We start from the raw sequence: 12,665 nt of genomic DNA, 5'->3' as shown, positions 1-12,665 counted from the left end.
CTGGCTGGGTAGGTATGGGAGGCGAGAGAGAGGGCAGCTCCCCCGAGGAGAGAGGAGAGAGCGCCTCTCACCTGCGTAGCCCAGCTGCATACCTGAGAACTGACGTAACCAGGCTCACATACTTCTGGAAAAAAGATGAGGCAAGAGGCGGCCCTGAGCTTCTGCGTGCAGGGCAGCCGTCCTGGGCACCGTGCCAGCCTGACCCTGGAAAACAGCACCTTTGTTATTTATTTTGAGTGACTGGAGTCTCTCCTCCTTCCTCTCCTCCTGGATCCACCAATGTGCACTGCTGCCCCCCACTTTATGGGGCACCTACTGTGTGCAGCTCACTGTACCCGGACGGCAAGAGCCAAGAGTCCGTGGCGGCTTTGACAAGGGGGGCCTGGCTCTAAGACAGAGCTCCCTGTTCACTGCTGGTGTGACCTCAGGCAGACAGGAACGGAAAGGCCCACCTCATGGGAGGCCCTGCATGTCAGAGCACAGGTGTGGTGGTTCAGACAGGTGGGGAGGTGGGCATTTGATGAAACACCACTCTCTGCTTGAGGGCTGTAGGAACTGCCCCCCTGGGCTTGCTCTTCCTTCTGTCCAGCCTCTCTCCTCTCCTCTCTAGCTTCTTCCCCTCTTTCACCTGAGGGATGAGGTGGAATTATGAAAATATGTCAATTTCTGCTCCTGAGGAGTGGGTGGCAGAAGTCCAGCAGCTCAGGGCACCCTCCCCCGGCCCCTCCAGCCCTCCCCCCTGCCCCGAGCCCCACACGTCCCAGCTCCAGGGTTGGCCAGGTTGATCAGGAGGGTTGACAGGTTTTCTGGCTCTGCCTTCAGCTCATGACCGGCCTCTGCTTCCACTGGCCCGAGGTCTTGGAAATGCTGCTTCTGGTGGGCTGTGCGTTCTCCCCAGACCAGGCACGGGGGTGGGCTCCCAGGCCGGGGTGGGCTGGGGCCAGAGCAGAGAGAGGAACAGGACAGGAGGAGGCTCCGGTGGTCAGGGATGGGAGGTTGTCAGAGGAAAGGGCAGGCCTGGGGGGCCACCCAGCCAAGCCTAGGCCTCCTGGTGGCGGGGAGTGAGTGAGTGAGTGAGTGTGTGTGTGTGTGTATGTGTTCCAGAACGCTTCCCTCCATGGTGAGCAGCGCTGACTTCCTGGATGCTGGGGTGGGTTAGTGAGCCACCTCTTGGCGGCAGTCAAGATGACGTGGTGGTACCCGTGTCCCATGCTGACACGTGTCCCTCATTCAATGCCCACCTGCATGGCCCACCTCAGGCTCCTGACAGCTGTACTCTGACCTGGTATCCCGATGTCATGCAGTCAGATGCAGCACGGGGCCCTCCTCCACACGGGCCACCCCGTGTCCTCCGTGGGGATGGGAGGGGGCAGGCAGGACATCTGCTCTCCTGGTGCTCACAGAAGAGCTGATGGAGGCTCAGAGGGCCCAGGCGCCTGTCCCAATGTCGCACATGTGCCTCATGATGGCCATACCTGGGTGGGGGCAGTTCTGAGCCCTGACTCCTGGCCTCTGGGACTTGGGGGTCCTAGAAGGGTTGCTGTTTGCCATCGGTTCAGACTCAACAGCAGTCCCTCAGGACGGAGCAGGACAGCCCCATGGGGCTTGCTTGGCCTGGGCTTCATGAGGGAGCAAGACAGCCGGGTCTTTTCTTGTGGGGAACAGCTGGCGGGCTCACACCGCTGCTCTCTTGGTTAGCAGTCAAGCGCTTTAGTCACAGCATCCCCAGGGGTCATGGGGTCAAAAAGGAAGCTGTCTCCTCCCTGTTGGGGCTCAATTCTGGGCAGCTCTGTACCCTCATTTTCCTTTTGCTGGGTGCCTGATCCCCACACACTCGTCTGCGTGGCTTTTGGTGTGGCCTATTTGCATGGGCAGGTGGAAATGCGCTCGGTGACATGAAATATGGCCAGTGTAACATTCATCCCACACCGTGATGTGTCACTCCGAACGCACCCCGCCATGCTTGGGGCCGCAGTCAGCACCTGGCTGCGACGGGCCCTTGTTCATTGCCAAGAGTGTGGCGCTCTACTTGACCGGGCCAGGCCTGGCTCTGGGCCCTGGGCGCTGGTCCTTCCATGTATGGCTTCACTTTCTTGAAAGGATGGAGGACTTGTTAGCCTGGGGAGAGGGACTCTGGGGTCCCAGTCCACTGCTTCCACTTGGGCCGGCCCCCTGCAGAGTCACCCTTTTGTAAAGACATCTTTGGTAGTAGAAGCTCTGGCTGCCACACAGGACCAGGCAGCAAAAAAAGCCCCAAACAAACAGAACTCTTCGGAGCTACCCAGACCTGCCACCCCCACCCTTACCCTCTTCCCCTCCCTTCACCCCTCCTCCCCGCCGTCTCCTGGTGGCACTTCATCCATGGTTCCCACACCCTGTCCTGGCCCCTGCCCCTGCCTCTGCCTCTGCCCCAGCCACTGAGAATCCTGCCCTGTGGAGGCCTGACCAGCCCTTCCTGATCCCCAGCCTCTCTGGCTTTCAGCCTGTAGCGGAGCAGGATCTCTGATGGGGGGTCGGTGGGAGGTGGAGGGAAGGTCATGCTGCACAGGTGGGCAGCCCCCACCCCCAATACCACCTAGCCATATATATATATATTTCAAACATTTTATTAGGGACTCATACAACTCTTATCACAATCCATACATCCATCCATTGTATAAAGCACATCTGTACATTCATTGCCCTCATCATTTTCAAAGCATTCGGTCTCCATTTAAGACCTTTGCATCAAGTCCTCTTTTTTCCCCTCCCTCCTCGCTCCCCCTCCCTCATGAGCCCTTGATAATTTACAAATAATCATTTTGTCATATCTTGCCCTGTCCGGAGTCTCCCTTACCCCCCTTTTCTGTTGTCCGTCCCCCAGGGAGGAGGTCACATGTAGATCTTTGTAATCGGTTCCCTCTTTCCAACCCACTCACCCTCTACCCTCCCAGTATCGCCCCTCACACCCCTAGTCCTGGAGGTATCATCCACCCTGGATTCCCTGTGCCTCCAACTCCTATCTGCACCAGTGTACATCCTCTGCTCTATCCAGACTTGCAAGGTAGAATTCGGATCATGGTAGTTGGGGAGGGGGGGGGAGGAAGCATTTAGGAACTGGAGGAAAGCTGTATTCTTCATCAGTGCTACATCACACCCTGACTGACTCATCTCCTCCCCTAGACCCCTCTGTGAGGGGATCTCCAGTGGCCGACAAATGAGCTTTGGGTCTCCACTCTACAATTCCCCCTTCATTCACTATGGTAAGATTTTTTTCCCCTGATGATGCCTTATATCTGATCCCTTCAACACCTCGTGATCGCCTAGCCAGATATATTAACTGACAAGCCTGCTTGGTGCTTCAGCGTCAGAGGATGGTGGTGGGGGGTGAGGAAGCTTGCCCCCCATAAAAATGGTTGACTCCTGCTGGGACAGCTTCTGGCAATTTGGGTCCCTCTGGAGCCCTGTCCTATAGGTCCCCTCCCTCTGTGTAGTCTGTCCCCTTGCCCCCGGAGCCTTGTAGCTGGCAGCAGGGTGCCATTCTAATCACTGAGGACTCCCAGCCATCGAGTGGATGCAGACTCACCTTGACCCTACAGGCCAGGGTAGAACTGCCCCTGTGGATTTCCAAGACCAGAACTCTTGACAGGAGGAGAAAGCCCCATTTTCTCCCACGGCATGGCAGGGGTGAGGAATGGGGAAAAGGTGGGCTGGGGTGCCCAGAGGCCTTTGGGCTTGGTCCTCAGAAGAACCAAGGGCAGACTCTGTTCTGGAGATGCGGACGCTTCATTCTGCCCTCTCTCCTCCCTCTGTTGTTTTCTCTCCTCTCTCTCTGGTTTCTCTTGTGGCTCCCTCCCAGCGTCTGAGCTGCCTCTCTCCTGTCAACATTGGCTGCCGTCTTCCTCTCATCTCTTGTCTAGTGGCTCCAGCCCATCCAGAGCCAGAACCCTGGCCCAGGGCTCCCGGGCACCTGGGTGCTGAGCCCTGGGGGAAGGAGAGGTGTGTGGGCTCACCCGCCCCCGGCAGCGTGGCTGGGTGGCTTTACAGGAACGGCACCCCTGTGTCATAGTTTCAGTTTCCTTCCTTGTCCGGTTCCTATTTGGCCCGAGGCCTGAGCTGTGGAGCTGGCAGACCTGGGATAGATAGCAAGGAATTTTAGACGTCACTGCTGAACGAATGTTTATAGTGAGCCCGGCCCTGCCCGGCTGGGCTCCACAGGCAGGGACTCTCTTGGGTAAGGGAGCCAGGAAAGGGTTTGGAGTCCACAGGGGCGAATTATAGCTGTACCCCAGGGCCATGATGGGAAAGCTGGGCTACTCCTCCAGGAAGCCTTCCCAGATGACCCAGCTGGGCTCCAGCCCATTAGGTGTCCACGCCTATGGTGGTTACCTGGGCCAGTGCCCTCTCCCTGGAGATGCCGGGAAGTCCCTGGCCTCTTTTCTGTGGGCCTCTCTTTTGAGCAGGGCTGGTCTGAGGCTACCGGAGGCGAAGACCTAGGAGCGGGGTGGCCTGGGCCACTGGCCCGCGGGTCTTATGAGCCCATCCATACAGGGGTGAGCAGCCTTTCTGAGGTCTTAGAGCTGGAGGTTGGGAAGCAGAAGGGTAGGGTTGGGAAATGCACCAGGGGCTCGTGGCAGGGATGGGGGAGGGGGGAATACACCAGGTAGGTGGGGCGAGACACAGAGAAGGCGTTGCTTCAGGTGAGGGCACGGGGAATAATTTCCCACAGGGCTCCGCCTGAGCTAAGGCTGTACAGGGAAGGCCTGAGTGATCTAGGCAGGAAGGGAAGGGTGTCCCAGGCTGAGGGGCAGCGTGAGCTGTGAGCTGGGTGGGAGAGGGACGAGCTGTCAGTATCACTGGTGTGTTGGAGGTGTCACAGGCTCCAGGAGCAGTGACACGTCAGGGTGCAATGAGGCGGGAATGGCAGCATTCCATTGCTTCATGCAGCATTCTTTGGTGGCTCCCTGTGGCTTTCAGGATAAAGGGCTGGCTCACGAAGACAACCTTCCATGTCCTGCGTTGGTGAGCAGCGCCTGGGTTCTTCAACAGCTCGGGCACAGCCCGGGGTCTCTCCCCGCCCAGAGGAAAGAAGACGGCGGACAATGGATGGGCACGTGGCAACCATCCACTCAATTAGACCACACGGCCACCCATCTCAGGAACTAGATGGTGCCAGAGAACGAGACGGTGCTTGGCTTCCTCCATCCACGGTTCTGAAAGGATCACAGAAGACCCTGCATAGAGTGGGAGAAACGTGGAACAAAACCCACAACCCTAAACAAGACCAGGTTTACTGGTCGAATAGAGACTGCGGGGACCCCCAAGACTCTGGCCCTCAGCTACCCCTTGGTCTGGACCTGCACTGAGCCCTGTGTTAGCGTATCCAGCCAATTCAGGGTCGCTGGAGCAGCATTTACAGAGGGACAAGTCTCAGAGGGTTTGGAGAGAAGGGGGAATGGAAAGGGGAAACCCGGGGGTGGGGGGTGGGGCCATAAGTGGTGGTCCATTGAGGGGGTTGCAGTGGGTGGTGAGTGGAGACCCAATGTGTGTGGATTGTTGAAGGTAAAATTGACCACCTGCTCTGTAAGCCTTCACCTAATCCACAATACAAAGTTAAGAAAGACAGACAGATTATTCCTTGAAATGGCAAATAAGACCCTTGGTGGCAGTTGCTGCCCCACCTCTGTGTTGCACCCCATGCCCTCCTCCTCAGCTCCTGTCCACCCCACCCCCATCAAGCCACCAAGCCACTAAATAGCCACATGGAACACACCCAGTGGCACTGTGGCTCAGGTTTTTTTCCCTCTCTAGAATGTTCTGTTTGTTCATCTCATCCCCGTTTCGTGCTCGGTAGAATTAGCCATGTCCTTTTGGGGTTTCCTGTCCCCCCACCCCGTGACCTTCGATGGGGAGCCAGGGTCGCAATGCCCCTCCCAGGGGCCGAGTGCAGCCTGTAGTAGGGGTTCAGACAGTGATGGCTGAGTAAGTGCCCAGGGTTGAAGTGTGGGCCTCTGGGGTGTGGCTGCTAAGAAAATACTCAGGAATTGGGGAGGCCTCACCTCAGAGTGCGGCCAGCCCAGTCCCACCCTGCATCGGGCCGTTGGGACGCTGTCTGGTTTCCTCCCCTTCCGTGAGTGACTTCTGGGCTCTGGCGCAGACGCAGGAGAGCACAGCCCTGTCCGGCCGGGACTGTCGGACACACGGCTGCACGTGTGCTGGCCCAGGGTGAGGTGGCTATGGCTCAGGGTTGAGGGAACTAGGAGGATGGTGGGAACAGCGGCCTTGTCCCCCAAGGTCCCCTCCTGGCACAGCATGGAATCAGGGAGGCTGAGGTCAGATTCATAAAGTCCCTTGGTGAGTTCGGTGAGATGGGGTGGGGGTGGGGGCTGGGATTCCTTCTGCCCTCAGAGCAGGGTCTAGCTAGGGTGGCAAGACTGGGATCTGGACACGAGCTGGGAACTTCGGGCCAGAGACTGGAGAGCGCTCGGACGGATGGGAGACTGTCCCTCAGGTGGCCATGTCCATTGATCTGTGAGCAAAGACTCCCTGTTGCAGCTTGAGAGCCCCACGTGGCTTGTGAGTGCATCCTGGAACAGATCCATGCAGGGCAATTACAGAACATCCCTCACGGTGTTGGGCAGCGCTGTCCGGTGATGGTGTCCAGAGAAGGTGTCAGAGATGGGAAGATGGCCTGGGAGGCCGCAGCTTCCTGGAAGTGTGAAGAGGCTAGAGGCCGACTGGCTAGGGAGCAGCCCAGGGTGGGGGCCAGCGGGTTTCTGGCTTGGGCCTTGTTCCCCCTCAGCCGAGTGGCTCGGGCTTGGCCTCTCTGGGCCTCAGTGGCCTGTAATATGAGGTTGTCCTAGATGACTGCCTTTTCCTTCGACTCTCTGGGTTGCACCAAACCACTCTGCCAGGTGTTCCTCCAGACCTGGGGATGAGCAGACAGAAAAGGGAGCCCTCCGGGTACTGTCTGAACAAGGTCCTTGGCCACACAGGGGCTGGGGAGATCTGGCAGGTGCCGGGGTTCTGTAATGAGGGCAGACCTCTGGGCACAGGGAGAAGTAACTCCACCAAACTCAACCAAGTACAACCCTACCCCACCGTACCCACTGGATTCCTACTCCCATGGATTCCTACTCAGCGTGACTCGGCTAGGGCAGGACCGCCACACGGCTTCAAGGGAGTCAGCTTTCCTGGAAGCAGCAGGCTGGCCCATCTCTCTCCTCCAGAGTGGCTGGTAGGTTTGAACTGCCGACCCTTCGAAGGCTAACAGCACTTAAACCACTGTCCCACCAGGGCTCCTTCAGGAGAAGCGAGTGCATGCTAATTACTGTCCTGTCTTTGTAGCACTTAGTCCAATTTGTAATGAGTTAATTGTTGGAGGTTTACTGGCTTGTGTCTGCTTCCCCTGGGAAGCCCCGTGATGACAGGGGGGTGGCTTTGGTTCCCTGGGGTCCCAGGCCCTAGCACAGTGCCTGGCACATGGTTGGTGCTTGGTGACGCCTGCTGGAGCGGGTGAAGGCTATCCTTCCACACAGAGCACGGGCACCAGGACAGGGGTAGGATGCAGACCTCAGGTGGGCTGTGACGGAGAGTGGTGGGGGGCTTGCCAGGTGAGGCTGATGGGGAGGGGCCTGTGGTTGACTGGGGTCCTCCCGCCTGGAGTGTCACTCAGTCCACCCTGTTGACATCCTGCTCAAAGTTCAGTGGGAACACTGATGCCCACCTGCGCCGACCAAGCGCCTTGGGTGGGTTGGAAGATTGGCAGCCTGTCCCTGAAAAGCAAGAAGAGAAAGAAGCCCCCTCTCCACCGACAGGGCATCTGGGGTTTGCACAAGAGCTGCACAAGACCCCCAAGCAATTGATTCCCAAGAAAGCATGGCTCCAAGTGGATCCAAGAACCACTTAAGATCATGTTGAAACTATAGATTCTGATTCCGTAGAACTGGGAGGCAAGGGCACATTCTCAGCAGGGCGCTGAACCAGAGTGTACCTGTAGAATTTGTTTGGGTCAGCTATGCACCTGAGGGTAGGCCAGGGACTGACATACACTTGGCTCCATCCCAGCCCTCCCCCAGCAGGACCGCTGCTGAGGTGTAGACCCAGAGAGGAGAAGGTTGGGTGAGCTCCCCTGGTCCAGGCAGAGGGCAGACGCCACCTCCCTGGGAAGCCCAGCCCGTGCCTGGCTGTGTGGGTGCTCAGGCTCATGCCGGCAGCGCTTTCCCGCGCGGTTGTCAGGCCTGCTTCTGGGCGGAGAGGAGCAGGAAGAGGGGATTGCACAAAGGGAAACCAGCAGGAGGGCCTGGCTTCCTCTGGCTCACAGCCTCCCAGGGAGGGCCAGGAGGCAGCATGTTGTCTGGCTCCTTAGGGACACCTCCCGCCTGCCCCGCCTCCTCCAGGAGGAAATGCCAGGTCCCTGCCCACTCACTGCACCACCCACAGTGCTGGCTGCTCAACTCGTGACCACCATCCCTTCTGACCAACAGCTCCCATGTCTCAGGCCTCCGACCCACACACCTCCTTCTCCCCCCCCATGCCCACTGCAGGGAAAGCCTTCCCAAACAGCCCAGCCCTCCTCTCCCAGCACCTGCTCTCAAAAGCCAGCTCCCCAGTGGCAGGGGCTTTGTTTTGGGCCCCATTCCATTGCCCAGTAAGCCTGTATAGAATTAGTGTACAGGGAGAATTAATGTGGCATGAGGCATGGGAGGTTCCATGATAGAATTCTCATCTGCTGTGTACGACACCTGATCACTGAACCCCAGGCACCTAACACCCATCTGTCAGTACTCAGAAGAATGGCCTGGTGCTCGAAGCCCCCCAAACCAGCCAATTAAAAAAATGCAAAACTGTATGCATTAACAGGGTCCAACTGCAAGTGACCGTGTGCATAATGGAGCCTGGGGCTGCCCTAGGCTTGTTTCATTGGCTGTCTTAGGTGGGGGTTCCTCTCTTCCCCTTGGACAGGGTTTGGGGGTCTTGGCCCCACTTCCTGGCTGCTCCCACTCCTGGCATTCGCTGTGGGCCTGGCCACGAGAGATGCCGGCCACTCTGTGCAGTCATCCAAGGACTGCACGACTTCCTGCGCTGGGCAGGGAGGCTGATCCGAGGATACACGAGGCTGGGCCGGGCCCGGGGCCCTTTCCCACAACCTCCTCCCCTCAGCCTCTGCCCACTGCTCCCCGAATCTTCTGTCCAGCCTCCTGGCACCATGGCAGCTGCCCAGCTGGCTGCAGGCTCTGCGCCCTTGCATGGCTGGCCTGGCACACCTAGCTACTTCCTTGGTGTCCCCCTCCCAGGGGCTGCTTTCAGAGAGGAACAAAGAGGACCTGGGAGCCCCGGGATGACTGACAAAGGGAGACAGGGAGTGGTGGGGCACCGGGAGGCTTGTTTGGGAACGCCAGACCACTCCCGAGCTTCAGCCTCGACCTTTATCTGCCCTGATAATAGACCGAAACCATATGCACTCCCGGTGCCCATCAGGGCCCGGCCTCAGCAAGCCTGCCTGGTGGCAGCAGCAGCCAGTGTGATATGAGCCTCCCAGGCAGTGTTCCAGCTGCCACAGACCAGCCAGCTCTGGAGCTGCAGCCAGGAGGGGAGCCTGAGCCTGCGGGCCGCCCACGTGTCTGAGGGCCTCGGTGACTGAACAGGGCCCACAGAAGGCCCTTGGGACGTGACCTAAGAGTGGAGATCTCATCTTGTGCACCTTGTGGTTTGTCTCCATGTTCCCAGCACTCAGCTCAGCACAGCCCCTGTGTTAGGCCAGGTTGACTAGAGAAACAAATCCAGCGACGCTCCTAGATGTGTAAGAAAGAGCTCTATGTCACGAAGTAGTTAAATATGCAGAAAACATCCCAGCCCAGTCCATAAGTCTGATACCAGTCCAGAAGTCCCTCTCTAGACTCACACAGCCACATGCAGCGATTCAGATTGCAGGAAGATCACAGGCTGCTGGGTGCAGTCTTGTGGATCCAATGGCAGTAGAAGCATCGCTAGACCTCTGGAAGCAACCAGGGTCCACCAGCAGGAAGGTGAAGGCAGGGAGGTTGGGGCTGAGGTGGGGGTGGGGGCAGAGAGGCAGGTTCCCAGGATCCTGCTTTATGAGAAGGCCACGCCCACAGGGAGGCCCCATCAGGCTGTGACCTGATTGACAGGTAGAATACCACCCCTCCACTTTGATCTGTCTTCAAGTTGACATGAAATTATGTAACCACCATAGTCAGTGGGTTACACGGTGGGCTCCCAACCACAAGGTCAGCAGTTCAGAATCACCAGCTGCTCTGAGGAAGAAAGATGAGGCTTTCTGCTCCCATCAAGAGTTACAGGCCTGGAACCCCACAGGGGCAGTTCCACCCTGTCCTGTAGGGCCGCCAGGAGTTGGCATGGACTCAATGACCTGCTTTGATAAACCTTCTGCAGAGGGAGCCCCGGTAGTGCAGTGGTTACACATTGGCTCACAATCCACATGGTCAGTGGGTCAAAACCACCAGCAGCTTTGCAGGAGAAGGACTGGGCTTTCTATTCCGGTAAAAAGTTATGGCCTTCGCAGCCCACAGGGGCGCAGTGAGCTAGCACTGACTGGACGGCAGTGGGAGAGAGATTGTGGTTCTGCTCAGTTGCACGGGGTCACTAGGTGCCGGCACGGACTTGATGGCACCCAGCTGTTGCGTCAAGGGGCAGTGGTGGCGGAGCAGTAGCCATCTCGCCTCCATGGGAGAGTCCTGGATTTGATCCCCTGCCAATGCCCCTGGATCATCTGTCAAGGGCGACTGTGTGGTGCCTTGACTCAGAAAAGGGGCTGACCACCTACTCCTGAACACCAGTCAACAGAAACCCCACGGGTTCCAACTGTCCGCTCCCGTTGCACATGGGGTCCTCAGGAGCTGGGGCCGACTTGAACTTGAGGACAGCCAAAACCAGCAGGGAGGCAGTGACCTGTATCCTCTGTCTTGTGAGCACCCTCTACATCCTCCCTTCAGTAGCGCACACACGGGGGCGGTCGTGTGTGTGTGTTGCTCCTGATGCAGTGAAATGTGTGTGTGTGGGGGTGTCTTCAAGGCCCACTGTATCTTGGGGAGTTAACCCCAAGGAGGAAGAATCCTTCTGTAGGTCCCAACACCTCGCCCTGGTACCCAGGCTCATGGGGAGCTCCTGCATCCGTGACTTGGTCTCGGCCCTACCGTGCTGTAGGCAGCTTGGGTCTCACTGCACCCTGACTTTGCAGGGGACGGGTTGGTACCCAGACTCCATCCCAGGCTCCCTCATGCTGTGTGTAGGGGGGTCTTGGTCGCTGAGTTGAGCTCTAGCTGAGTCTCTGAGGCTCTTGTGCCCCGACCGAATGCCTTGGGTGGGTGAGAAGGTGGATACCCGCTTCTTGAGGTGCTAGATGGCCCATGTGGCCAGACATGCTCCAGGGGCAGGCAGGGAGCAAACTACAGCCCCTCCTTCCCCCCACCTTTCCTCTTAAGAGGGGCCCTCCTTTCCCATGCAAACCCAGCAAAGGAGCTGTGGAGGCTTCCAAGCTGGGGCAGGGGCACTGGGCGGGTGGGGCCGGCATGCTGCCTAACACCTGGGATGAAGGTGGACCAGGGAGGACCGGGGAGGGTGGGGGGCAGGCCAGGCCTGGGCCTCGGGCCGCTCCCTGGATGGCCAGGACTGGCTAGTGGGAATCTGACGACCTCAGCTCCTCCTGAGTGGGCAAACTGCGCTGGGTGAGATTGGGGCCTAATGACTGTTTTCCAGTGGGCGATTCCTCTATGTGGGGTGTATCTGCCTGGGTCATCGCTGCCGAGCCTGCACTTAGCAGCCTAATAACAGCCGGATCTGGGGCTGCCCGCCTGCCTGCTGGCCCCAGGGTCCTGCAAACAGATGGCAGCAGATGAGGGGGAGGGAAGCAGGGATCAACAAGACAGCACCCCGACTCCACCCTGCTCTCCCTTGCCAGGTGGCTGCAGGTGTGCGTACCCCTTGCACGCAGGGCGGCTCCCCCTCACAGCAGGGCTCAAGGGAACCCCGGAAGGCCCACTCATCTCCTCCCGAGTCCTTATTCTGTCCTCCCAACCACCCAAGCCCACCCAAGACTCAGTCTAGCCCATGAGGCCTCACCCCCTTTCCCCAGCACACCTTGCTCCTCACTGTCCTCAGGAAACTGCAGGGCGGGGGGAGCTTGAGGGCAGTGGTGTCGCCCAGGACTTCCTGGGCACAGTGGGGGTGCAGAGCTTGGCTCAGCCACATGGCTATTTGAACCCTCATGGTTTCCCGTGGACAGTCGAGGATTAGGAGGCTGAGGGGCGGGGAGGGCGGTTAAGTGACTTGTCCAATGTCTACTCAGTGTAGAAGGTAGAAAAATGCCACCCCCCCTTACCCCCTGCGATGTCCTGGCAGCACAACGGTTAAGTGCTTGGCTGCTAACCGAAAGGTTGGTGGTTCAAATCCACCCTGTGTGCTTGCCAGAGAGAGACTTGGTGGCCTGGTCCCATGAAGACGGGAGCCTAGAAACCCATTTGGTGGCAGTTCTGCCTTGTCACCTGGGGCCGCTGTGAATGGAAACTGAAGCTGAGCATGCTACCTTATTGGGGGCGAGAAGGGGCCTTGCAGGTGGGATGACGCTGAGATGGGGAAGATTGCTGTGGGAGATCCGGGTGGGTCCACTTCAACCACAGGGTCTCTACCTGAGGAAGAGGAAGGGG

Source organism: Tenrec ecaudatus, chromosome 6 (genome assembly GCF_050624435.1).
Source record: "Tenrec ecaudatus isolate mTenEca1 chromosome 6, mTenEca1.hap1, whole genome shotgun sequence".
Classification (NCBI taxonomy): domain Eukaryota; kingdom Metazoa; phylum Chordata; class Mammalia; order Afrosoricida; family Tenrecidae; genus Tenrec; species Tenrec ecaudatus.
This window is presented reverse-complemented; position numbering follows the sequence as displayed.